The following is a 26130-nucleotide window of genomic DNA, read 5'->3' on the forward strand; positions in this document are numbered from 1 at the left end:
ACTGTTGTAGTTCAATTTTTGATCCGTTAACCATCCGAAACTCAACCGAGGCCCTCGGGACCTCAACCAAATATACCAACAAGTCCTAAAACATCATACAAACTTAGTCGAATCCTCAAATCGCATCAAACAACGCTAAAACCATTAATTACGCCCCAATTTAAGCCTATTGAACTTTGAAACTTTCCATTTCTACAAACAACGCCGAGACCTATCAAATCACGTCCGATTGACCTCAAATTTTGCACACCAGTCATAAATAATATAACAGACCTATTAAAATTTTCAGAATCAGATTTCGACCACGATATCAAAAAGTCAACCCCCAGTCAATTTTTCAAAAATTCAACTTTCGGCATTTCAAGCCTAATTCCTCTACGGACCTCCAAATATTTTTTCGGACACGCTCCTAAGTCCAAAATCACCATAGGGAGCTATTGGAATCATCAAAATTTAAATCCGAGATCATTTACACATAAGTCCATATCCGGTCCACTTTTCTAACTTAAATCTTTTCAATTATGCGACTAAGTGTTTCATTTCATTCCGAATTCCTTCCGGACCCGAACCAACTAACCCGATACGTCATAAATCAATTGCAAGGCATAAATTTGGCAATAAATGGGGGAACAGGGTTATAATATTCAAAAAGACCGGCCGGGTCGTTACATAGCTTATATACTATACACTTAGTATATATATAGCTTATATACTATACACTTAGTATATATACTATACTATACTATATATAATCTAAAAATAGTCGGTGGATATATATATATATATGTCACGACCCAAAATCCAAAAGGGCCGTGATGGCGCCGGACACCACTGTCAGGCAAGCTAACCATAATCAATTAACTTAATTACCCATTTTAGTATTTTTGAAATAAAACTTTCTTCAATGAAATTGTAAAGATAAAACTCATAGAGTAAATGATAAATATTTTTAGCAACTAAATTTCTAAACAATTCACAACCATTCCCAAAACCCGGTGTCACAAGTGCATGAGCATTTACTAGGGAATTAAAAATAAAATACAGCATCTGTCCAGAACACAAATTAGACATGAAAATATAATAACTCTGAAGGAGACTCTGTTAGCTGCGGATCGTAATATAGAATGCAGCTCACCTATGTCCCCACAATTATTAACCACACCTCTGCGCCCGCAAGGCCGCTATACATATATGTACCTGCACAATAAAATATGCAGCAAGTGCAGTATGAGTACGAAAATAACGTGTACCCAGTAAGTATCAAGCCTAATCTCGAAGTGGTAGAGACGAAATAGCCGACTTTGACACTCACTATGGGTCAATAATAATAATTGAAATAAAACTAGAATATCTAAATTAGCATGATTCACAGAATTTACAATAATTTATTTAACCAGCAAAAATAATCAAATTCCTTCAAATGCAACAATTCTCAATATATTAATTAAATTCCTTCAATTCAAATAATTTCTAATTTATCAATTAATCTCATTTACATGAATAATAATTAATTCCTTAACAAGCAAGAATAATAATTCATTAAATTCCAAGGATTCTCCAATTTATCAATTAGCTTCGCAAGCTGAAATAAACTATTAAGGTATCGTATAATTATTATTATTAAGCACGATTTCTGCCGAGGTCGTTCGGCCTGATCCAGAGTGTCGTGTACACTGCCGAGGGATGTGCGGCACGATCCATAGATGTATCTATCCTGTCGAGGCGTTCGGCCCACTCCACAAGAAAGGAGGACATTTTTCTTATGTACCTCCGGGAATGAGAGTATGTTTATTATAAGATAAATTCGAGAGGATGAATAATTTCTTTTAATAATGTATTTAATCTAAACAAAAATTAAGCATATGAAAATTTTATCTTTTACTACCTTTCATAACAATTCACAATATACACATCAAATAATTTAATTAAAAAAGAATACATTTTACACAAGTAATTCATGCTTTGAGTCCTAAACTACCCGGACTTTAGCATTAATAGTAGCTACGCACGAACTCTCGTCACCTCGTATGTACGTAGCCCCCGCAATTAGCAATAATTATTTAATTTAATCCCTATGGGGTAATTTCCCTCTCACAAGATTAGACAAGAGACTTACCTCGTCTCAAAGTCCACTTTCCGATTACCACGTCGCGTTGAATTCTCGATTCGACGCCGAAAAATCCGAAACTATCCAAATATTATACAAAATAATTAATATATGCTAAATGATTCAAAATTTATCTATTAAATAAATTATCTTATCCAAAATGGTAAAATTCCTAAAATACCACGTGCCCAGATTTCGGAAATTTCCAGAGGGAATCGTTACTCATAATCTCAAGAACTCAAATATATAATTTCCATCCAATTCTATAACCATTTCCGTGGTGAAAAATCAAATATACCAATTTCTAGGATTTTCTTCAAAACTCCAAATTTCTATAAATTTTCATGTTTAAATCCATATATAAACCATGTATTTAACTTGCAATAGGTGTGAATTAACTTACCTCCAAGTTCCTAGGTGAATGCTCCTCTCAAGAAGCTCCCAAGATCGTCCAAGAATGAAGAAATGAGCAAAAATGCTCAAATCCCCGCTTTAAACACTCATTGCCCAGCGATCATTGCGCCCGCGGCAAAATCTTTTCGCACTTGCGGCTTCGCACCCGCGATGAATTTTTCGCACCTGCTGCTTCGCACCCGCGATGGATTTTTCGCACCTGCGGCTTCGCACCCGCGATGGATTTTTCGCACCTACGGCTTCGCACCCGCGATGGATTTTTCGCACCTGCGGCTTCGCACCCGCGATAGAATTTTCGCACCCGCGATCACACCAGATATCAGCTGCCTCAACTCTTCTTCAAATTCCAAATTTGATCCGTTAACCACCCGAAATCCACCTGAGGCCCTCGGGACCTCAACCAAATATACCAAAAAGTCTTACAATATCATACAAACTTTTTTGAAATCTCAAATCACATAAAACGACGCTAAAAACACGAATTATGCTCTAATTCAAGCTTAATGAAACTTAAAATTTCTAACTTCTACATTCGACGTCGAAACCTATCAAATCAACTCTGATTGACCTCAAATTTTGCACACAAGTTATAAATGACATAACGGAGCTATAAATATTTTCGGAACTGTATTCCGACTCCGGTATGAAAAAGTCAACTCCCCGGTCTAACTTCCAAACTTAAATTCTTGTTTTAGCCATTTCAAGCCTAATTTTACTACGGACTTCCAAATAAAATTCCGATCATGCTCCTAAGTCCAAAATCACCATACGTAGCTGTTGGAATCATCAAAATTCTATTCCGGAGTCATTTGCACATAATTCGACATCCAGTCACTAGTTTAACTTAAATTGTTTTAATTATTTCATCAAAATTCCATATCTCGGGCTTACACTCAAGTCCCAAATCACGATACGGACCTACTGAAACTGTCAAAACACTGATCCGAGTCCGTTTGCTCAAAATGTTGACCAAAGTCAAACTTGACCTTTTAAAGCCAACTTGAGGAACCAAGTGTTCCGATTTCAACCCAAACACTTCCAAATCCCGAACCAACCATCCCCACAAGTCATAAATCATTAAAGCACATAGGGGAAGTTTTATTTAAGGGAACGGGATTCTAAAAGTCAAAACGACTGGTTGGGTCGTTATATTCTCTCCCACTTAAATATACGTTCGTCCTCGAACGTGCTAAGGAGTGTTCCGAAGTTATCCAAAATTACTGTTTAACACATCGTGCACCTACCCGTGCTACCACACCCAGTTGAGCATATTAACTCAAGCCAATCTAAAAATTTCCCCCTTTATTTAGGCAAATAAGCCTTAGAGCCCAATTCTAGCATCCAGAATTCTCCACCATGCATGTTTCCAACCTATGAATGTCGTATCAATCACACCAATACAAGATTGCATACCATTGTTGAATTTTGACCATGCACCGCATCATTCACATGACGATAATAACATCCTCCGATAACAACAGCCAAAATTCCACTAATATGATGTTCACAACACACCTCATGATACATATAAGTCCTGTTCCAACTCTTGAAATGCTTCCATGATGGAAGAAATGTGTAGAAATTCATAACCAACTGCCGAGTCAACAATTATTGAGTTTCTCTTCTGACAAAAACCATTGCCTCATTATAACCAAATAATGGTATTTGCTCTTTATTACACTCCATATAATCCGATCGCACTGATCCCGAATCCAATAATCTCGTCTCACCAAGTATAAGCTGCTCAGGCAATAAATCACCTCGAACACGATCAAAAAACCTCATATGATGCCACAATTAGCTAATAAGCTACGAACTCGATTACGATACATAAGGAAAATGAACTGTCACCCCCAACCTCGGGGAGCGCGACCGGCGCTCAACCGAGTGGACCCGGTCGAGCAAGCCTAGTAAATCTTTTCTACTCGAATCATTCATGATCCAAAAAGGGAATGCGTCACCATTTGTAAAACAGGGGAGAGATCAGTTATATAAATATATAAACGTTGCTAGTTCATTTTTTCATTATATGCATTATGCCATAGTTAAGTTTCCAATATACAACTCGATCCAACGACTTCCCCAACATACATATATGACCCACAAAACGTCTACGGAGCCTCTAAGGGTACAAAAGAGCAACATGACAATGCCGACAACAAGGCCCCGGCTATACCTCAAAATATAAAAACTTATACAGAAGAAGGACTACATGACCCCAGGAAGAAATGGGGCTCACCAAGACTGCTGTGATGAGTGAGAGGGAGAGCACCACTACCTGCGATCAGTGCTATCTGCGATGGAACCACCTACATCCATTCAAAGATGTAGCGCTCCCAGCAAAAAGGGGCATTAGTACTGTCGAATAGTACTAGTATGTAAGGCAAACACTAATCTTAGTAAAATGAACAATGAAACAAAGAGAAGGCAGTCATAACAATCAATAAGTACTTCACAGAAATACAAAGAATCACCAAATAAGGATCACATAATTCCCAATTCAATCTTTCCATCTTTTTAGGTTAATGATATTTAGTGCCAAACCCACAACTCACAAGGCCACCGTGTCTTTACACGGAGTTCGGTCTCGGCCCGAACGGCTAAGTCATCCCAAGTGAGACATATCCATATCCACAATGTAATTCAATAATTCCAAATACAACTGCCACTATGTGTACAGCATGGCATCCGATCTCGGCCCGATCGGCTAAGCCATCTCACTTGAGACATAACCTCTTTTAACTGTCCACTCAATTCACATTTCTTTCCCATCTTCATTACATGGCACAAACAACCTCATTTATTAAGTAATTCTTGGCACTTGGGCACATTTTACAATTCAAGTATTTCCCTTTTTATTCAATCAAATAACGTCATTATTCCTGTCGATAAGTACCATCATATAAGGCATTTCACACATAAGGGAAGGAGCTGGGAAAATCATAGTCACGTTCTCAAATAGCATGATGACATGGTAACCATCTAAAACAATTAGGGAACATGAATCTTCCAACCATACACACTAAGGCAAACAATTCTAGTATGATCAAGTCGGAACTTACACCAAATATTCGGACACGAGGAGTTCGATTCTAGGAAGAAGAGAGTTAGCCATACATACCTCAATTGCGTTTTTTTTTTTGACTCTACAATTTTTCGGAACCCTTAGCAACCTCAATCTATTTAAGCAATATACAAATTGAACCCAAAATTAGGAAAACATTCATGGTTCTAGTTCACTTATTATTTTTTCCACACTCTTTATCACATGCATGCAAGATAAATAACCCCCACACCCATGGGCCATCTTATTAATACCCCATTATAGCTATATTTGAAATTAAGAGCTGGGGTGATGAAGTCTTACCTTTTTGGATGAAGGAATTGAGTGCTCTACTTGAGTATTTCCAATCTTTGAGTGATGGATGAAGATTGGATGATGAAAATTAGTTCCTCCCTCTAGAACCCTCTCTCTCTCTCACTAGAAATATCAGAAATGAGCTGAAAATAGACTGAATGGGGTGTTTTAATGGAATGGGGGTCGGGTTTTAAATTAAGAAAAATGGTGCCTGGACACAGGTCTATGGTCGCATATGCGACCACATAATGATTATGTGGTCCGCAAAGTGACCGCATAAATGGCCCTCAGGGGCCTGAACTTACGTCCTAGGTATGCGACCAGTATGCGGTCTGCATACTCGTTCTGCGGTCGCATAATGCACCGCAAAACTCCCTCCGCAAAAACTCAAGAGAGATTATGCGATCGATATGCGGTTCGCATATCAATTATGCGGTCGCATAATCGATCGCAAAAATGACCTCAAGTTGGCCAAACTTACTGCTTCACTCTGCAGCCATTATGCGGTCCGCAGAGTGATTATGCGGCCGCATAATGGGCCGCAAAAATACGTTCTTCTGCGAAATATTTTCCTCTCAGTCCGTAGGGTACTGTTCAATCCAAAAAGTTCGAACCCCCAAGTTTTTGGTTTAAATTTTTACGGGTCCTTACATCCTCCCCCACTTAAGATCATTCGTCCTCGAATGAGGATCAAGGTTTGCTTAACGCAGTTTCAGTTGCACCACATAACATCAGCCCCAGATTTGCCTAACTTCCTAACTTTCTGAAAATTTCGCTAGAGTTTCCTTTGTATTTAGGCCTATCCACCTATCAGAGATCCCCCAAACACACCTTAGAAACATATATAGAGTTAAATGACACAGTATAATGCAAAATAACCTCAACGGAAGCCTCATAGGGGACATATAACTAGAAAGGAGTGTCTTTATATTAGCCGAACAAGTGATACAAAACTTAAGGGGAACAACTTTATAGAGCTATTACATGGCTATTCAAATAAATGAGGGTACTTCTTTTTCATTTCATTCTCGGCTTCCCAAGTAGCTCCTTCGACTTGCTGGTTTCGCCATAATATCTTTACGGATGCAATTTATTTGTTCCTCAACTTCCGGACCTGTCTATCAAGGATAGCAATCGGAATCTCTTCATATGACAGTTCTTCACTGATCTCGATGGTCTCAACCGGCACAATAGCGGACAGACCTCCAACTACCTTCTTCAACATGGACACATGGAATACCGGGTGCACTAATGACAGCTCAGGTGGTAGCTCAAGCTTGTACGCCACCTGACCTATCCTTTGAATGATTCTATACGGCCCGACATACCTCAGACTTAATTTTCCTTTCTTTCCAAACCGCCTGATCCCCTTCATGGGAGATACCTTCAAGAACACCCAATCATCTTCCTTGAGATTATGATACATTTTTGTAGAACCTGGGTGCACAGAATATCCAGAAGTATGAGCTTCTTCCATGATTCTTTCCCGAAGACCATCTACGTTTGGAACACATAGTCGCCCTTGGTACCGTAATGTACCGTCATCAAAGCCAAGAGAAAAGGCCGTAGTCTTGTGTTTATGAATCCCCTCCTTCATCTGCACCAACACTGGATCATTATATTACTTCTCCTTGACCTCTGTCATAAGCGATGATTCCGCCCTATTCCGCACAATCACTCCCCCTTCATTAGAGTCCGCAAGACGAACTCCCAAACTGTCCAACTGGTGAACCTCCCGGGCCAAGGGCCTTTGACATGCCTCCAAGTGATCCAAACTACCCATAGACTTCCGACTAAGAGCATCCGCCACCACATTAGCTTTCCTGGATGATACAAAATGTTGATGTCATCATCTTTGAGCAATTCAAGCCACCTTCTCTGCCTTAAGTTCAATTCCTTCTGTTTGAAGATGTATTGAAGACTCTTGTGGTCCGTGAATACATCTATATGGACTCCATACAAATAATGACGCCAAAATTTTAATGCAAAAACCACCGCCGCAAGCTCTAAGTCATGAGTTGGATAATTCTTTTCATGATTCTGAAGTTGCTTTGAAGCATATGATATAACCTTACCATGTTGCATTAATACACACCCAAGACCGATCCTTGAAGCATCGCAATACACCACAAACCCCTCGATACCCTCTGGCAGGGTCAATACTGGCGCCGAATTCAATCTTGATTTCAATTCCTGGAAGCTCCTTTCACAAGCATTGGACCACTGGAACTTAACCGTCTTCTGCGTCAATTTAGTCAATGGGGAGGCAAGAGTGGAGAACCCCTCCACGAACCTCCTATAATACCCGGCCAAACCCAAGAAACTGTGAATCTCTATTGGAGTAGTAGGTCTAGGACAATCTTTCACCGCTGCAATCTTTTAAGGGTCAACCTTAATTCCTTCTCCGGAGACGACATGACTCAGGAATGTAACAGATTCAAGCCAAAATTCACATTTCGAGAACTTTGCATACAATTGGTGTTGATGAAGAGTTTGCAGAACTGCCTTGAGGTGATCAGCGTGATCCTCTCGACTTTGCGAATACACAAGGATGTCGTCAATGAATACTATCACAAAGGGGTCGAGGAACGACTTAAAGACTCGATTCATAAGATCCATGAAAGCTGCCGAGGCATTTGTTAGCCCGAAAGACATTACCAAAAATTCAAAGTGCCCAAACCGAGTTCTGAAAGCTGTTTTCGAAATATCCTACTCCCTTACCTTCAATTGATGGTACCCGGACCACAAATCAATTTTGGAGAAGAACTTAGCACCTTGTAATTGATCAAACAAATCATCTATTCTAGGCAATGGGTATTTGTTTTTCATTGTGACTTTGTTGAGTTGCCGGTAATCAATACACATCCGCAGTGATCCATCTTTCTTCCTAACAAAGAGAACCGGTGTGCCCCAAGGCGATACACTCGGTCGAATGAAACCTTTCTCTAGAAAATCATTTAGTTGTTCCTTTAGCTCTTTTAATTCTGCCGATGTCATTCTATATGGTGGAATGGATATAGGTTGCGTGCCTGGCATCACATCAATCCCAAAATCAATCTCCTTGTCTGGAGGAATTCCAGGGAGCTCATCCGGAAATACATCGGGGAATTCATTCATAATTGATACAGATTCAAGGGTAGGCACCTCAGTAGTGGTGTCCGTAACTCGGACCAAATGATAAATACACCCCTTCCTAATCGTAGCCTTAAGGTGAGAAATAAACCTACCTTTTGGCATAACATTATTCCCCTCCCAGTCAACAGCTGGCTCGTTAGGAAACTCAAGCCTCATGATTCTGGCTCGGCAATCGAGTTTGGCAAAACATGAATAAAGCCAATCCATTCCCATTATTACGTCAAAATCAATCATCCCTAGTTCAATAAGATCGGCCATGGTATCCCGACCACGCACCGTGACAACACAATCCCTATAAACCCGTGCGACCATAATAGACTCGCCAACCGGAGTAGATACCGAGAACGGCTCATGAAGCTGTTCCGGTTCTATCCCGAATCTCGTAGCAACATAAGGAGTAACATAGGACAAAGAAGATCCCGGATCAATAAGGGCATACACATCATGAGATTGAACAGTCAATATACCTGTGAAGACATCTGGGGAAGCGTCCACACTCTATCGACCACTCATAGCATAGAATCGGCTTGGTCCAATCATAGACGGTGGGCTCTCCCCCTTAGCTTGAAGCTACAATTACAAAATTTTGGAATCCACCGAGATTCTTTCTTCATCATTGACATGATCCTGCACACGCAACTCGCCAAATTTTCTAGAAATCCTTATATTAACCTTTAATAAACACTCCGAACCACTAGCCACATTTACATATTAAATCTCTTACCAGGTAGCCAGTAGAATTTGTCGCAGAAGCTTCGTCAACACCACACGACCGCTAACCTGCTTACAGGAGATAACCCACCTGTGAAAATTACATGCTGACATATTCCAACGTCGCTACACTGGGTGCAATTACTACGAAATCAGTAAATCATCCTGAGTCCGAGCTCATTCACCAGCTACACCAGTCCGTTCACTCCTCATGGATGTCAACTAGAGGTGCGACAATACATTCCAATACAAAGTCATGTTGTATCCTTCTTCATATCAAGCAACTCCCTCCTGTTGTATCCAATCTTCCTCAATATAGCAGCTAATATTACAACTTAAGTTCGTAGACCTAGTCACTGTCCATTTTACATCCCAAATCACTCCAAACGTTCCTCAAGACGTGTAATCATCCTTTCATGTAACCCATGTGCTACCTTGCCACTCTCCCACTTTGGTCAACCATCTCCTTTAAGCAACTACTCTGCTTCTATTTTCTTACACTTGGCCTTTTCGGAACCTAACCACCGCAAGGCACCTTCCACATGTCCTTCCTCATCCTTCGCTACCCAGTTGTTGCCTTAACTCAAAATCCGTCTCTGTAGCACTTGAACCAATAGCTCGTTACCAGCTTTAAACCTTTCTGGCGATCATCCTTCTCGAGACATCTATACTAGAAACGCTGCTTCGATCCTGAATCACTGTACACCGCGATCTCTAACGCCTGCTTCCCCTATACCAATTCCTAACACCCCGTGAAGGCGGGTTGAAGAAAACCATAACACTGGCGAACCTTAACGCATTTTACAAGGCGACAACACCACATCAAAATTGAGAACTCTACCATACTCGAAAATATCAAGCTTCGTTACTCCATCAACCCTAAACCTGAACATTCATAGTCCGATTGACTTTTCTCCGCTGGAATTAAAACATGGAACCTCTGAGTCATGTACTGAGAAAACCTTCTTTCAAGTGGTTTACTACCCTGACACATAGACAGGCATTCTACCATAACATAAACACTGTGCGATATTAACACACGAATCGTCGTAACAATCAATGCCAAATTTCAAAACCTTAGGTAGTATTGATAATTAACTTGAAGCGACAGAGCGTCCTTCCGCAAGGCGACTACAATAGCCCAATTAATTACATAGGGAAAAGCATCCTGCACTACATCTGTAGTACCATTAAAAATTTTCTCGATACTCAATGCATAACAAGTACTTCACATCGCATAAGATTGAATATGAAGGAAATGTAGGCATAAGCCTCAAAGGAATCAAATCGCACGATGAGGAATCAAGAAGGGAAGTATTCCTAACAACCCTGTAGCCTCTCGAAGATAAGCACAGACGTCTCTGTACCGATCCGCAAGACTCTACTAGACTTGCTCATGATGCGTGAGACCTAAGTGAACCTAGTGCTCTGATACCATGTTGTCACGACCCAAAATCCAAAAGGGCTGTGATGGCGCCGGACACCTCTGTCAGGCAAGCCAATCATAATCAATTAACTTAATTACCCATTTTAGTATTTTTGAAATAAAAATTTCTTCAATGAAATTGTAAAGATAAAACTCATAGAGTAAATTATAAATATTTTTAGCAACTTAATTTTTAAACAATTCACAACCATTCCCAAAACCCGGTGTCACAAGTGCATGAGCATTTACTAGGGAATTAAAAATAAAATACAGCATCTGTCCAGAACACAAATTAGACATGAAAATATAATAACTCTGAAGGAGACTCTGTTAGCTGCAGATCATAATATAGAATGCAGCTCACCTATGTCCCCACAATTATTAACCACACCTCTGCGCCCACAAGGCCGCTATACATATATGTACCTGCATAATAAAATGTGCAGCAAGTGCAGTATGAGTACGAAAACAACGTGTACCCAGTAAGTATCAAGCCTAATCTCGAAGTGGTAGAGACGAGATAGCCGACATGGGTCAATAATAATAATTGAAATAAAACTAGAATATCTAAATCAACATGATTCACAGAATTTACATTAATTTATTTAACCAGCAGAAATAATCAAATTCCTTCAAATGCAACAATTCTCAATATATTAATTAAATTCATTCAATTCAAATAATTTCTAATTTATCAATTAATCTCATTTACAGGAATAATAATTCATGAAATTCCAAGGATTCTCCAATTTATCAATTAGTTTCGCAAGCTAAAATAAACTATTAAGGTATCGTGTAATTATTATTATTAAGCACGATTTCTGCTGAGGTCGTTAGGCCAGATCCAAAGTATCGTGTACACTGTCGAGGGACGTGCGACACGATCCATAGATGCATCTATCCTGCCGAGGCGTTCGGCTCACTCCAGAAGAAAGGAGGACATTTTTCTTATGTATCTACGGGAATGAGAGTATGTTTATTATAAGATAAATTCAAGAGGATGAACAATTTCTTTTAACAATTTATTTAATCTAAACAAAAATTAAGCATATGAAAATTTTATCTTTTACTACTTTCATAACAATTCACAATATACACATCAAATAATTTAATTAATATAGAATATAATTTACACAAGTAATTCATGCTTTGAGTCCTAAACTACCTGGACTTTAGCATTAATAGTAGCTACGCACGGACTCTCGTCATCTCGTGCATACGTAGCCCCCGCAATTAGCAATAATTATTTAATTTAATCCCTATGGGGTAATTTACTCCTCACAAGATTAGACAAGAGACTTACCTCGTCTCAAAGTCCACTTTCCGATTACCACGTCACGTTGAATTCTCGATTCGACGCCGAAAATCCGAAACTATCCAAATATTATACAAAATAATTAATATATGCTAAATGATTTGAAATTTATCTATTAAATAAATTACCTTATCCAAAATGGTAAAATTTCTAAAATTCACCCCGGGCCCACGTGCCCAAATTTCAGAAATTTCCGAAGGGAATCGTTACCCATAATCTCAAGAACTCAAATATATAATTTCCATCCAATTCTATAACCATTTCCGTGGTGAAAAATCAAAAATACCAATTTCTAGGTTTTTTTTCAAAACTCGTAATTTCTATAAATTTTCATGTCTAAATTCATATATAAACCATGTATTTAACTTGCAATAGGTGTGAATTAACTTACCTCCAAGTTGCTAGGGGAATGCTACTCTCAAGAAGCTCCCAAGATCGTCCAAGAATGAAGAAATGAGCAAAAATGCTCAAATCTCCGCATTAAATACTCACTGCCCAGCGATCATCGTGCCCGCGGCAAAATCATTTCGCACCTGCGGCTTCGCACCCGCGATCACACCAGATATCAGCTGCCTCAACTCTTCTTCAAATTCCAAATTCGATCCGTTAACCACCCGGAATCCACCTGAGGCCCTCGGGACCTCAATCAAATATACCAACAAGTCCTACAACATTATACGAACTTTTTTGAAATCTCAAACCACATAAAACGACGCTAAAACCACGAATTATGCTCCAATTCAAGCTTAATGAAACTTAAAATTTCCAACTTCTACATTCGATGTCGAAACCTATCAAATCAACTCTGATTGACCTCAAATTTTGCACACAAGTCATAAATGACATAACGGAGCTATGAAAAGTTTTGGAACTATATTCCGACTCCGGTATCAAAAAGTCAACTCCCCGGTCAAACTTCCAGACTTAAATTCTTGTTTTAGCCATTTCAAGCCTAATTTCACTACGGACTTCCAAATAAAATTTCGATCACGCTCCTAAGTCCAAAATCATTATACGGAGCTGTTGGAATCATCAAAATTCTATTTCAGGATCGTTTGCACATAATTCGACATCCAGTCACTATTTGAACTTAAATTTTTTTATTGTTTTATCAAAATTCCATATCTCGGGATAGGGACCTCGGAATTTAATTCCGGGTATACGCCCAAGTCCCAAATTACGATACGGACCTACTGAAACTGTCAAAACACTGATCCGAGTCCGTTTACTTAAAATATTGACCAAAGTCACACTTGGCCTTTTAAAGCCAACTTAAGGAACCAAGTGTACCGATTTCAACCCAAACACTTCCAAATTACGAACCCACATACGGAAAGTTTTATTTAAGGGAACGGGGTTCTAAAAGTCAAAACGACCGGTTGGGTCGTTACATTCTATATATATATATATATATATAGACATCTTAATATAGCTAATGTTATATCGAATATAGCTTATATACTATACACTTAGTATATATATATATACTATACTATACTATACTATATATATATATAGACATCTTAATATAGCTAATGTTATATCGAATATAACGTATCGAATATAGCTTATATATATATATATATATATATATATATATATATATATATATATATATATATATATATATACTATACTGTGATGACCCAAAAGGTCATCTTATGTTTTAGAACCCGAATCTGCGCTCTTAAGCCTTTAAAATCTCATTTTTATCCTCCTCAATTTTCGTGCACAGTCTGGGCAGGTTTCCGGAAAGCTTTTATGTTGAAAACTAATGAAAATAAGAATTTTTGCCTTAAAAGTAGATTTTAATTGACTTCGGTCAATATTTTTGGTAAACATGCCCAGATTCGTACTTTGACGGTCCCAATAGGTCCGTATCGAATTATGAGACCTCGGCGTATGCCCGGAATCAAATTCGGAGGTCCCTAGCCCAAGTTAAGAATTTTTGATGAAAATTGAAAGTCTGAAAATTAATTATTTTTAAGAATTGATTGATGTTTGGCATTGTTAGTACCGGGTCCGTATTTTGGAATTTGGTGAGAAACGGAGTTGATTTGACATGATTCGGACGTCCAGTTGAGAAAATAGAAATTTTAAAGTGTTCTTGAGAATTTCATTTGATTTGGTGCTAAATTTAGAGTTCTTTATTTACGTTCAGTAATTAGTAATAATTAACTACGAGGAAATATAACAAGTACGGAATATCATAAATCTGTATTAACTTACTACCACCCGGATCTGGAGTCACAATTCACGAGCATTCTAGAATTTGCTACAAGTAATAGTCAGAAAGAAATACAACTGTTTGAATGAAAGAAACAGTAGAACAAAAAATATAGATGGGGACTTCAAGGTCTGTGAGCGCCGGCAGATCTAACTTGAGTCTCCGGACAGCGGACCAATAGCAAAATCTCGATCAACCCGAGCCGGTATCAAAATCTGCACAGAAAGTGCAGAGTGCAGTATCAGTACAACCGACCCCATGTACTGGTAAGTGTCTTGCCTAACCTCGACGAAGTAGTGATGAGGCTAAGGCAAGGCACCTATAAATCAACCTGTACAATTTAACAGTGTATATGCAAATAACAGAAATGAAGAACTAAACAGGAAATGTCGGGAGGGGAACATACTGAGGGGAATACAAGATAAAGAACTACAATAGAATGATCACCGGAGCAGTCAATATACCATAAATCAACAGGAATAGTGAATACAGTAAAGAAGAATGCACGTCATCACCCTTCGTGCTTTTACTCTCAATCTCTCCATAAAATTTTTAGAAACAGCACGACATCACCCTTCGTGCTTTTACTCTCATATCATGGCACGACATCACCCTTCGTGCATTAACACTCACAATATGGCACAGCATCACCCTTCGTGCATTAACACTCACAATATGGCACGGCATCACCCTTCGTGCATTAACACTCTCCCTTACCATAATGCAATGCATAAATATCAACAGGGAGAGAGAATAACAAGTACAAACCTTACTTCAACATTTGGTTCCATAATATCAATCTTAACTTTGAAATAAAAACTCAATTATTACCAGAAAATTCCGTAAACATGATAAGAACGATAATTTGAACAACACTAGTATAACACGTAGCAATTTGGCATAGGAATGAGATAATATCAGAAAAACAGAGAAATATGGAAAACAACAGGTAAATTGGCGGCGCATAGGTACTCATCACCTCACATATACGCCGCTCACATGAATTTCACTTAGCAAATAATCTAAGGTTCCTAATTCCCTCAATTCAGGGTTAGACACAACATTTACCTCGCTCTAAAGGCCACTTAATTCTCAATCACAGCTTTTCCTTTGAAATTCACCTCCAAATCACTCGTATCTATTCAAAAATGACTCAATAATATCAAATATTACTAAAGGAATCAATTATATTACATAAATTAAATTTCCCAAATTTTCCTCCAAAAAGTCGAAAAATCGACCCCGGGCCCGCTTGGTCAAAACCCGAGGTTCGGACCAAAATCCTTTTACCCATTCACCCGCGAGCCCGAATATGTAATTAGTTTTGGAATCCGACCTCAAATTGAGGTCTAAATCCCCAAATTCCCGAAATCCCTATTTTCTACCCTAACCCCTAATTCCACCATGAAACTCTAGATTTCTAAACTGAATTCTAGTGAAATGAAGTAAAAAATTGAAAGAAACGAGTTAAGGAACACTTACCTATGATTTGGGGAAGACAATGTCTTTGAAAAATCGCCCTAGGCCTCCTATCCTTTTGAAAACGAGAAGAAAAATGGCTGGAGTGCGAATTAAATGCTCACTGCGCATCGACCTTCGCACATGCGGTGCTTTTGGTCGCACCTGCGCATGTGCGGACGGGGTGTGCGCTTCTGCAGAAAAAGGGCTGGGCCAATTGGGGCCGCATCTGGGGACAGGGTTCCTCTTCTGCAGTCCTGCTCCTGCGGAGAAAAGTCCGGTATCTGCGGAAAAATGAAGTCTAGGCCTGGGTCGCATCTACGGGGCTTTCGCTCGCACCTGCGACCAAAGGCTCGCAGGTGCGGGCACACCAGATTTGGTGCACCACCAGCCTTTTTGAGGTTCGAACTCAACTCGCGCATCGCCCAAATGGCACCCGAGCCCTCGGGGCTCCAAACCAAACATGCACACAAGTCTAAAAACATCACACGGACCTGCTCGCGCGATCAAATCGCCAAAATAACACCTAGAACTCTAAATTTAGCACCAAATTAAATGAAATTCTCAAGAACACTTTAAAATTTCTATTTTCTCAACTGGACGTCCGAATCACGTCAAATCAACTCCGTTTCTCACCAAATTTTACAGACATGTCTTAAATATCATAATGAACCTGTACCGGGCTCCGAAACCAAAATATGGACCCGGTACGGACGTCCAGTTGAAAAAATAAAAATTTTAAAGTGTTCTTGAGAATTTTATTTGATTTGGTGCTAAATTTAGAGCTCTAGGTGTTATTTTGATGATTTGATCGTGCGAACAGGTCCGTATGATATTTTTAGACTTGCGTGCATGTTTGGTTTGGAGCCTCGAGGGCTCGGATGCCATTCGGGCGATGCACGAGTTGAGTTCAAACCTTAACAAGGCTGTTGGTGCACCAAATCTGGTGTGCCCACACCTGCGAGCCTTTGGTCGCAGGTGCGAGCGAAAGCCCCATAGATGCGACCCATGCCTAGACTTCGTTTTTCTGCAGATGCGGACTTTTTTCCGCAGGAGCGGGACCGTAGAAGCGGAACCATGTCCGCAGGTGCGGCCCCAGTTGGCCCAGCCCTTTTTCGTAGAAGTGCACACCCCGTCCGCACATGCGGATGCGCAGGTATGACCAAAGCACCGCAGGTGCAAAGGTCGCTAGGCAGTGAGCATTTAATTCGGACTCCAGCCATTTTTCTTCTCGTTTTCAAAAGGATAGGAGGCCTAGGGTGATTATTCTAAGACATTTTCTTCCCCAAATCATAGGTAAGTGTTCCTTAACTCGTTTCTTTCAATCTTTTACTTCATTTCACTAGAATTCAACCTAGAAATCTAGAGTTTCATGGTAGAATTAGGGGTTAGGGTAGAAAATAGGGATTTCGGAAATTTGGGGATTTAGACCTCAATTTGAGGGTCAGATTCCAAAATTAATTACACATTCGGGCTCGGGGGTGAATGGGTAAAAGGATTTTGGTCCGAACCTCGTGTTTTGACCAAGCAGGCTCGGGGTCAATTTTTTGAAATTTTGGAGGAAAATTTGGGAAATTTAATTTATGCAATATAATTGATTTCTTTAGTAATATTTGATATTATTGAGTCATTTTTGAATAGATACGAGTGATTTGGAGGTGAATTCCAGAGAAAAAGTTGTGATTGAGAATTAAGTGGCCTTCGGAGCGAGGTAAGTGTTGTGTCTAACCCTGACTTGAGGGAATTAGGAACCTTAGATTATTTGGTAAGTGAAATTCATGTGAGCGGCGTATATGTGAGGTGACGAGTACCTATGCGCCGCCAATTTACCTATTTTTTTCCATGTTTCTCTATTTTTCTGATATTGTCTCACTCCTATGCCAAATTGCTACGTGTTATACTAGTGTTGTTCAAATTATCGTTCTTATCATGTTTACGGAATTTTCTGGTGATAATTAAGTTTTTATTTCAAAGTTAAGATTGATATTGTGGAACCAAATGTTTAATTAAGGTTTGTACTTGTTATTCTCTCTCCCCGTTGTTATTTATGCATTGCATTATGGTAAGGGAGAGTGTTAATGCACGAAGGGTAATGCCGTGCCATATTGTGAGTATTACTGCACGAAGGGTGATGTCGTGCCATATTGTGCGTTTTAATGCACGAAGGGTGATGCCATGCCATATTGTGAGTGTTAATGCACGAAGGGTGATGCCGTGCCATGATATGAGAGTAAAAGCACGAAGGGTGATGCCGTGCTATTTCTAAAAATTTTATGGAGAGATTGAGAGTAAAAGCACGAAGGGTGATGATGTGCATTCTTCTTTACTGTATTCACTATTCCTGTTGATTTATGGTATATTGACTGCTCCGGTGATCAAACTGTTGTAGTTCTTTATCTTGTATTCCCCTCAGTATGTTCCCCTCCCGGCATTTCCTGTTTAGTTCTTCATTTCTATTATTTGCATATACACTGTTAAATTGTACAGGTTGATTTATAGGTGCCTTGCCTTAGCCTCGTCACTACTTCGTCGAGGTTAGGCTCGATACTTACCAGTACATGGGGTCGGTTGTACTGATACTGCACTCTGCACTTTCTGTGCAGATTTTGATACCGGCTCGGGTTGATCGAGATTTTGCTATTGGTCCGTTGTCCGGAGACTCAAGGTAGATCTGTCGGCGTTCACAGACCTTGAAGTCACCATCTATCTTTTCTGTTCTATTGTTTCTTTCATTCAGATAGTTGTATTTCTTTCTAACTATTACTTGTAGCAAATTTTAGAATGCTTGTGAATTGCGACTCCAGATCCGGGTGGTAGTAGTTAATATAGATTTATGATATTTCGCACTTGTTATATTTCATCGTATTTAATTATTGCTAATTACTGAACGGAAATAAGGAATTGGTAAATGATTCTTTAACATTGGCTTGCCTAGTAAGTAAAATGTTAGGCGCCATCACGGTCCCGTCGGTGGGAAATTTTTGGTCATGACAGTTGGTATCAGAGCACTAGGTTGCCTAGGTCTCATGATTCACGAGCAAGTTTAGTAGAGTCTGGAGGATCAGTACGGAGACGTCTGTGCTTATCTTCCAGAGGCTATGAAGTTTAGGAACAAGTTTCACTTCTATTCTTCTTTGTCATGCGATTTTGCTTTCTCAATACTGATTGAACTCTTCTACTCTTATTCTCTCGCAGATGGCGAGACCACGTACCACTTCCTCAGCTGAGCAGCAGCTAGAGCCTCCAGATATAGCTCCTACGCGGGGCAGAGGTCGAGGCCGAGACCGTGCCAGAGGCCGAGGTAGGGGCAGGGCTCAGCCTAGGGCCCGAGCAGCAGCTCCACCGGTGGAGCCTCATATAGAGATTGACGAGGAAGTTCCAGCCTAGACTGTTCCTGTCGGACCAGCTCAGTTTCCGGAGGAGTTCATTGCTACCCCAGTACTTCAGGACGCTTTGGTCCGTTTGGTGGGCCTTATGGAGAGTGTGGCCCAGACTGGCGCATTTCCCATGGCACCAGCAAGCTCTCAGGCTGGAGGAGGAGCCCGGACTCCTACCACTCCCGCTCCGGAGCAGATAGCTCCCCAGTATCAAGCTCCAGCAGCTCAGCCAATCGGATTAGTCCAGCCGGTTATTACGGCGCAGGTCGGAGATGGGCCAGCTATGTCTTCTGAAGCTTTATGGAGATTGGACAGGTTTACCAAGCTCTTTCCTGTTAACTTCAGTGGTGCTCCTTCAGAGGACCCCTAAGAGTATCTTGACAACTGTCACGAGGTTCTACGGAACATGGGTATAGTGGAGACAAATGGGGTCGATTTTGCTGCATTTCAGATGACTGGTTCCGCCAAGAAATGATGGAGATATTACTTGTTGACCAGACCAGCTGGGTCGCCTTCTCTTACTTGGGACAAGTTCTCTCAGCTCTTCATAGAGAAGTTTCTACCTATCACATTGAGAGAGAAGCGTCGCCGTCAGTTTGAGCGTCTCCAGTAGGGCGGTATGACTGTTACTCAGTATGAGACCCGTTTTGTGGATTTGGCCCATCATGCCATTCTTCTTCTTCCCACCGAGAGAGAGAGAGGGTGAGGAGGTTTATTGATGGACTTGCTCAGCCTATCAGATTGCAGATGGCTAAGGAGACTGGGAGTGAGATTTCTTTTCAGGCGGCTGCTAATGTCGCCAGACGAGTCAAGATGGTTCTTACTGAGGGAGGTCAGGGGTATGACAAGATGCCTCGTCATTCTAGTGAGTTCAGCAGTGCCTCATCTAGAGGCAAGAGTACTTTTGGTAGAGGCCATCCTCCCATGCCGTTTCATTCATCACTCCAGGCATCCCACGGTTCCTCAGGTGGTCGTGGCCCTTAGATGAATTATTCCGACCATCTAGCCTACAGTACACCACCAGCTCCTATTAGTGCACCTCCACTCCAGAGTTATTAGGGTGGTCATTCAGGTCGACATGGTCAGTTTCAGGGTCATTAGTCATAACAGACGAGGTTATGTTATACTTGTGGTGATCCGAGGCACATTGCTAGATTTTGCCCTCGGGAAACGGGCAGCTCACAACATCATAGTTCTCGTGCCATGGTTCCAGCACCAGTTACTGCACCACCTGCTCAGCCAGCTAGAGGCAGGGGTCAGGCAGCCAGAGGTAGGGGCCAGACAGTTAGAGGTGGAGGTCAAGCCGTTAGAGGTGGAGACCAGCCAGCTAGAGGCCATCCCAAGGACGTAGTTCAGGGTGGTGGGGCCCAGCCACGGTGTTATGCTTTCCCAGCCAGGCCTGAGGCTGAGTCATCTGACGTTGTTATCACAGGTACTGTTTCAGTTTGCAGTAGAGATGCTTCAGTTCTATTTGATTCGAGATCTACTTACTCCTATGTGTTATCCTATTTTGCTTCCTATTTGGTTGTTCCCCGTGATTCTTTGAGTGCTCCTGTGTATGTGTCCACACCAGTGGGAGATGCTATTATTGTAGATCGTGTTTATCATTCGTGTGTGGTCACCATTGGGAGTCTTGAGACTCGTGTAGATCTTCTACTTCTCGACATGGTTGATTTTGATGTCATACTGGGTATGGATTGGCTGTCACCTTATCATGCTATATTAGATTGTCACGCCACGACGGTGACCTTAGCCTTGCAGGGGTTGCCTCGATTAGAGTGGAGAGGGAATCTTGGTCATTCTGCCAGTAGGGTTATCTCTTATGTAAAGGCTCGGTATATGGTCGAGAAGGGGTGTCTAGCTTATTTGGCTTATGTCCGCGATTCTAGTGCGGAGGTTCCTTCCATGGATTCAGTGCCGGTTGTTCATGAGTTTCCAGAGGTATTTCCTGCAGACCTGCCGGGGATGCCACCCGACAGGGATATTGATTTGGCTTCGGGCACTCAGCCCATTTCCATTCCGCCATACCGCATGGCCCCGCTAGAGTTGAAATAATTGAAGGAGCAGTTGCAAGATTTGCTTGATAAGGGCTTCATTAGACCTAGTGTCTCGCTCTGGGGTGCACCTGTGTGAAGAAAGATGGATCGATGAGGATATGTATAGACTATCGACAGTTAAACAAAGTCACCGTCAAGAACAAGTATCCATTGCTGAGGATTGATGATTTATTTGATCAGCTTCAGGATGCCAAGGTGTTTTCAAAGATTGATTTGAGATCTGGCTACCATCAGTTGAGGATTAGGGCATCCGATGTTCCTAAGACAGCTTTTCGGACTCGGTATGGGCATTATGAGTTTCTAGTGATGTTATTTGGGCTGACAAATGCCCCAGCAGCATTCTTGGATTTGATGAACCGGGTGTTCAAACCCTACCTGGATTCCTTTGTGGTTGTGTTTATTGATGATATCTTGATCTACTCCCACAGTCGCGAGGAGCATGAGCAGCACCTTCAGATCGTTCTTCAGACTCTGAAAGATAGCCAGTTATATGCTAAGTTCTCAAAATGCGAGTTTTGGTTGAGTTCAGTTGCTTTCTTGGGTCACGTTGTATTAGCAGAGGGTATTCAGGTGGATCCTAAGAAGATTGAGGCAGTCCAGAACTGGCCTAGACCCACATCAGCTACAGAGATCCGTAGTTTCCTGGGTTTGGCGGGCTATTACCGTCGATTTGTGGAGGGGTTTTCATCCATAGCAGCCCCGTTGACCAGATTGACCCAGAAGGGTGCCCCATTCAGGTGGTCAGACGAGTGTGAAGCGAGCTTTTAGAAGCTCAAGACTACTTTGACTACGGCACCGGTATTGGTGTTACCCACAGGTTCAGGATCTTATATAGTATATTGTAATGCATATCGTATTGGTCTGGGTGCGGTATTGATGCAGGGTGGCAAGGTTATTGCATATGCTTCATGGTAGCTGAAGGTTCACGAGAAGAATTACCATGTTCATGATCTAGAGCTGGCAGCCATCATTCACGCGCTGAAGATTTGGAGGCACTATCTCTACGGCATGCCATGTGAGGTATTCAGTGATCATCGGAGCTTTCAGTATTTGTTCAAGCAGAAGGAACTCAATTTGAGGCAGAGGAGGTGGCTGGAGCTATTGAAAGACTATGATATCACCATATTGTATCATCCCGGGAAGGCCAATGTGGTGGCCGATGCTTTGAGTAGAAAGTCAGTCAGTATGGGTTGCCTTGCATAGATTCCAGTTAGTAAGAGACCGCTTGCATTGGATGTTCAGTCCTTGGCCAACCAGTTCGTGAGGTTAGATGTCTCTGAGCCCAGCCGTGTTCTAGCTTGTACAGTTGCTCTGTCTTCTTTATTTGAGCACATCAGAGATCGGCAGGACGTCGATCCTCATTTACTTGTCCTTAGAGACACAGTGTGGCACAGTGGTGCCAAGCAGGTTACTGTTGGAGATGACGGAGTTTTGAGGATGCATGGTCGTATTTGTGTGCCTAATGTGGATGGACTTCGTGAGTTGATCCTTGAGGAGTCCCACAGTTCCCGGTATTCTATTCATCCTTGGGTATGCGGGTTGAGTTGAGCACAATATTTCATCCTCAGACGGATGGACAGTCCGAGCGTACTATTCAGATCTTGGAGGATATGCTCCATGCCTGTGTTATTGACTTTGGAGGTTCTTGTGATCTGTTTTTGCCGTTAGCAGAGTTTGCCTATAATAACAACTACCAATCGAGCATTCAGATGGCTCCCTATGAGGCATTATATGGTAGACGGTGTAGGTCGCCGGTTGGGTGGTTCGAGCCGGGGGAGGCTCGGTTATTGGGTACAGATTTAGTTCAGGAGGCCTTGGACAAGGTCAAGATTATACAGGATCGACTTTGTGCAGCTTGGTCCAGGCAAAAGAGTTATGTTGACCGTAAAGTTCGTGATATTGCATTCATGGTTGGAGAAAGAATATTGCTTTGGGTATCGCCCATGAAGGGTGTTATGAGATTTGGGAATAAGGGCAAGTTGAGCCCTAGGTATATCGGGCCATTTGAGATCCTCGAGAGAGTGGGGTAGGTAGCTTATAGACTTGTGTTGCCTCCAGGATTATCCTCAGTTCATCCGGTATTCCATATGTCTATGCGCCGGAAATATCATGGTGACCCGTCCCACGTGTTAGATTTAAGCTCTCTCAAGTTGGACAAGGATTTGACTTACGAGGAGGAGCCGGTGGCCATTCTAGACCGTCAGGTTCGTCTGTTGAGGTCAAAGAGTTACCCTTCAGTTCGAGTGCAGTGGAGCGGTAAGCTTATTGAGGCAGCTACTTGGGAGTCCGAGTCCGATATGCGGAGTAGATATCCCTACCTTTTCACCGGCCCAGGTACTTTTCTATGTCCGTTCGAGGACGAACGATTGTTTTAGAGGTAGAGAATGTGATGACCCAAAAGGTCATCTTATGTTTTAGAACTCGAAGCTGCGCTCTTAAGCCTTAAAAATCTCATTTTTACCCTCCTCGATTTGCATGCGCAATCCGGGCAGGTTTCCGAAAAGCATTTATGTTGAAACTGATGAAAATAAGAATTTTTGCCTTAAAAGTTAATTTTAGTTGACTTCGGTCAACTTTTTTGGTAAACGGGCCCGGATCCGTGCTTTGACAGTCCCGGTAGGTCCGTATCGAATTATGGGACCTAGGCGTATGCCCGGAATCAAATTCGGAGGTCCCTAGCTCAAGTTATGAATTTTTGATGAAAATTAAAAGTCTAAAATTTAATTATTTTTAAGAATTGATGTTTGGCATTGTTAGTACCGGGTCTGTATTTTGGTTCTAAAGTCCGGTACAGGTTCAATATGATATTTAAGACATGTCTGTGAAATTTGGTGAGAAACAGAGTTGATTTGACGTGATTCGGACGTCCAGTTGAGAAAATAAAAATTTTAAAGTGTTCTTGAGAATTTCATTTGATTTGGTGCTAAATTTAGAGTTCTAGGTGTTATTTTAGCGATTTGATTGCGCGAGTAGGTCCGTATGATGCTTTTAGACGTTAGTGCATGTTTGGTTTGTAGCCTCGAGGGCTCGGGTGCCATTCGGGCGATGCACGAGTTGAGATCAAACCTCAACAAGGCTCCTGGTGCACCAAATCTGGTGTGCCCGCACCTGCGAGCCTTTGGTCGCAGGTGCGAGCGAAAGCCCCGCAGATGTGACCCAGGCCTGGACATCGGTTTTACGCAGATGCGGACTTTTCTTCGCAGGAGCGGGACTTTTCTCCGCAGGTGCGGCCCCAGTTGGCCCTTTTTCGTAGAAGCGCACACCTCGTCCGTACATGCGGATGCGCAGGTGCGACCAAAGCACCGCAGGTGCGAAGGTCGCTAGGCAGTGAGCATTTAATTCGGACTCCAGCCATTTTTCTTCTCGTTTTCAAAAGGATAGGAGGCCTAGGGCGATATTTCAAAGACATTTTCTTCCCCAAATCATAGGTAAGTGTTCCTTAACTCGTTTATTTCAATCTTTTACTTCATTTCACTAGAATTCAACCTAGAAATCTAGAGTTTCATGGTAGAATTAGAGGTTAGGGTAGAAAATAGGGATTTCGGAAATTTGGGATTTAGGCCTCAATTTGAGGTCGAATTCGAAAATTAATTACATATTCGGGCTCGGGGGTGAATGGGTAAAAGAATTTTGGTCCGAATCTCGGATTTTGACCAAGCGGGCTCGGGGTCGTTTTTCGACTTTTTGGAGGAAAATTTGGGAAATTTAATTTATGCAATATAATTGATTCCTTTAGTAATATTTGATATTATTGAGTCATTTTTGAATATATACAAGTGATTTGGAGGTGAATTCCAAAGGAAAAGCTGTGATTGAGAATTAAGTGGCCTTCGGAGTGAGGTAAGTGTTGTGTCTAACCCTGACTTGAGGGAATTAGGAACCATAGATTATTTGCTAAGTGAAATTCATGTGAGCGGCGTATATGTGAGGTGATGAGTACCTATGCGCCACCAATTTACCTTTTTTTTTCTTTCATGTTTCTTTGTTTTTCTGATATTGTCTCATTCCTATGCGAAATTGCTACGTGTTATACTAGTGTTGTTCAAATTAACGTTCTTATCATGTTTACGGAATTTTCTGGTGATAATTGAGTTTTTATTTCAAAGTTAAGATTGATATTATAGAACCAAATGTTGAAGTAAGGTTTGTACTTGTTATTCTCTCTCCCGGTTTTTATTTATGCATTGCATTATGGTAAGGGAGAGTGTTAATGCACGAAGGGTGATGTCGTGCCATATTGTGAGTATTAATGCACGAAAGGTGATGTCGTGCCATATTGTGAGTGTTACTGCATGAAGGGTGATGTCGTTCCATATTGTGAGTGTTAATGCACGAAGGGTGATGTCGTGCCATGATATGAGAGTAAAAGCACGAAGGGTGATGCCGTGCCGTTTCTATAAATTTTATGGTGAGATTGAGAGTAAAAGCACGAAGGGTGATGCCGTGCATTCTTCTTTACTTTATTCACTATTCCTATTGATTCATGGTATATTGACTGCTCCGATGATCATTCTGTTGTAGTTCTTTATCTTGTATTCCCCTCAG

Source organism: Nicotiana tabacum, chromosome 22 (genome assembly GCF_000715075.1).
Source record: "Nicotiana tabacum cultivar K326 chromosome 22, ASM71507v2, whole genome shotgun sequence".
Lineage (NCBI taxonomy): Eukaryota > Viridiplantae > Streptophyta > Magnoliopsida > Solanales > Solanaceae > Nicotiana > Nicotiana tabacum.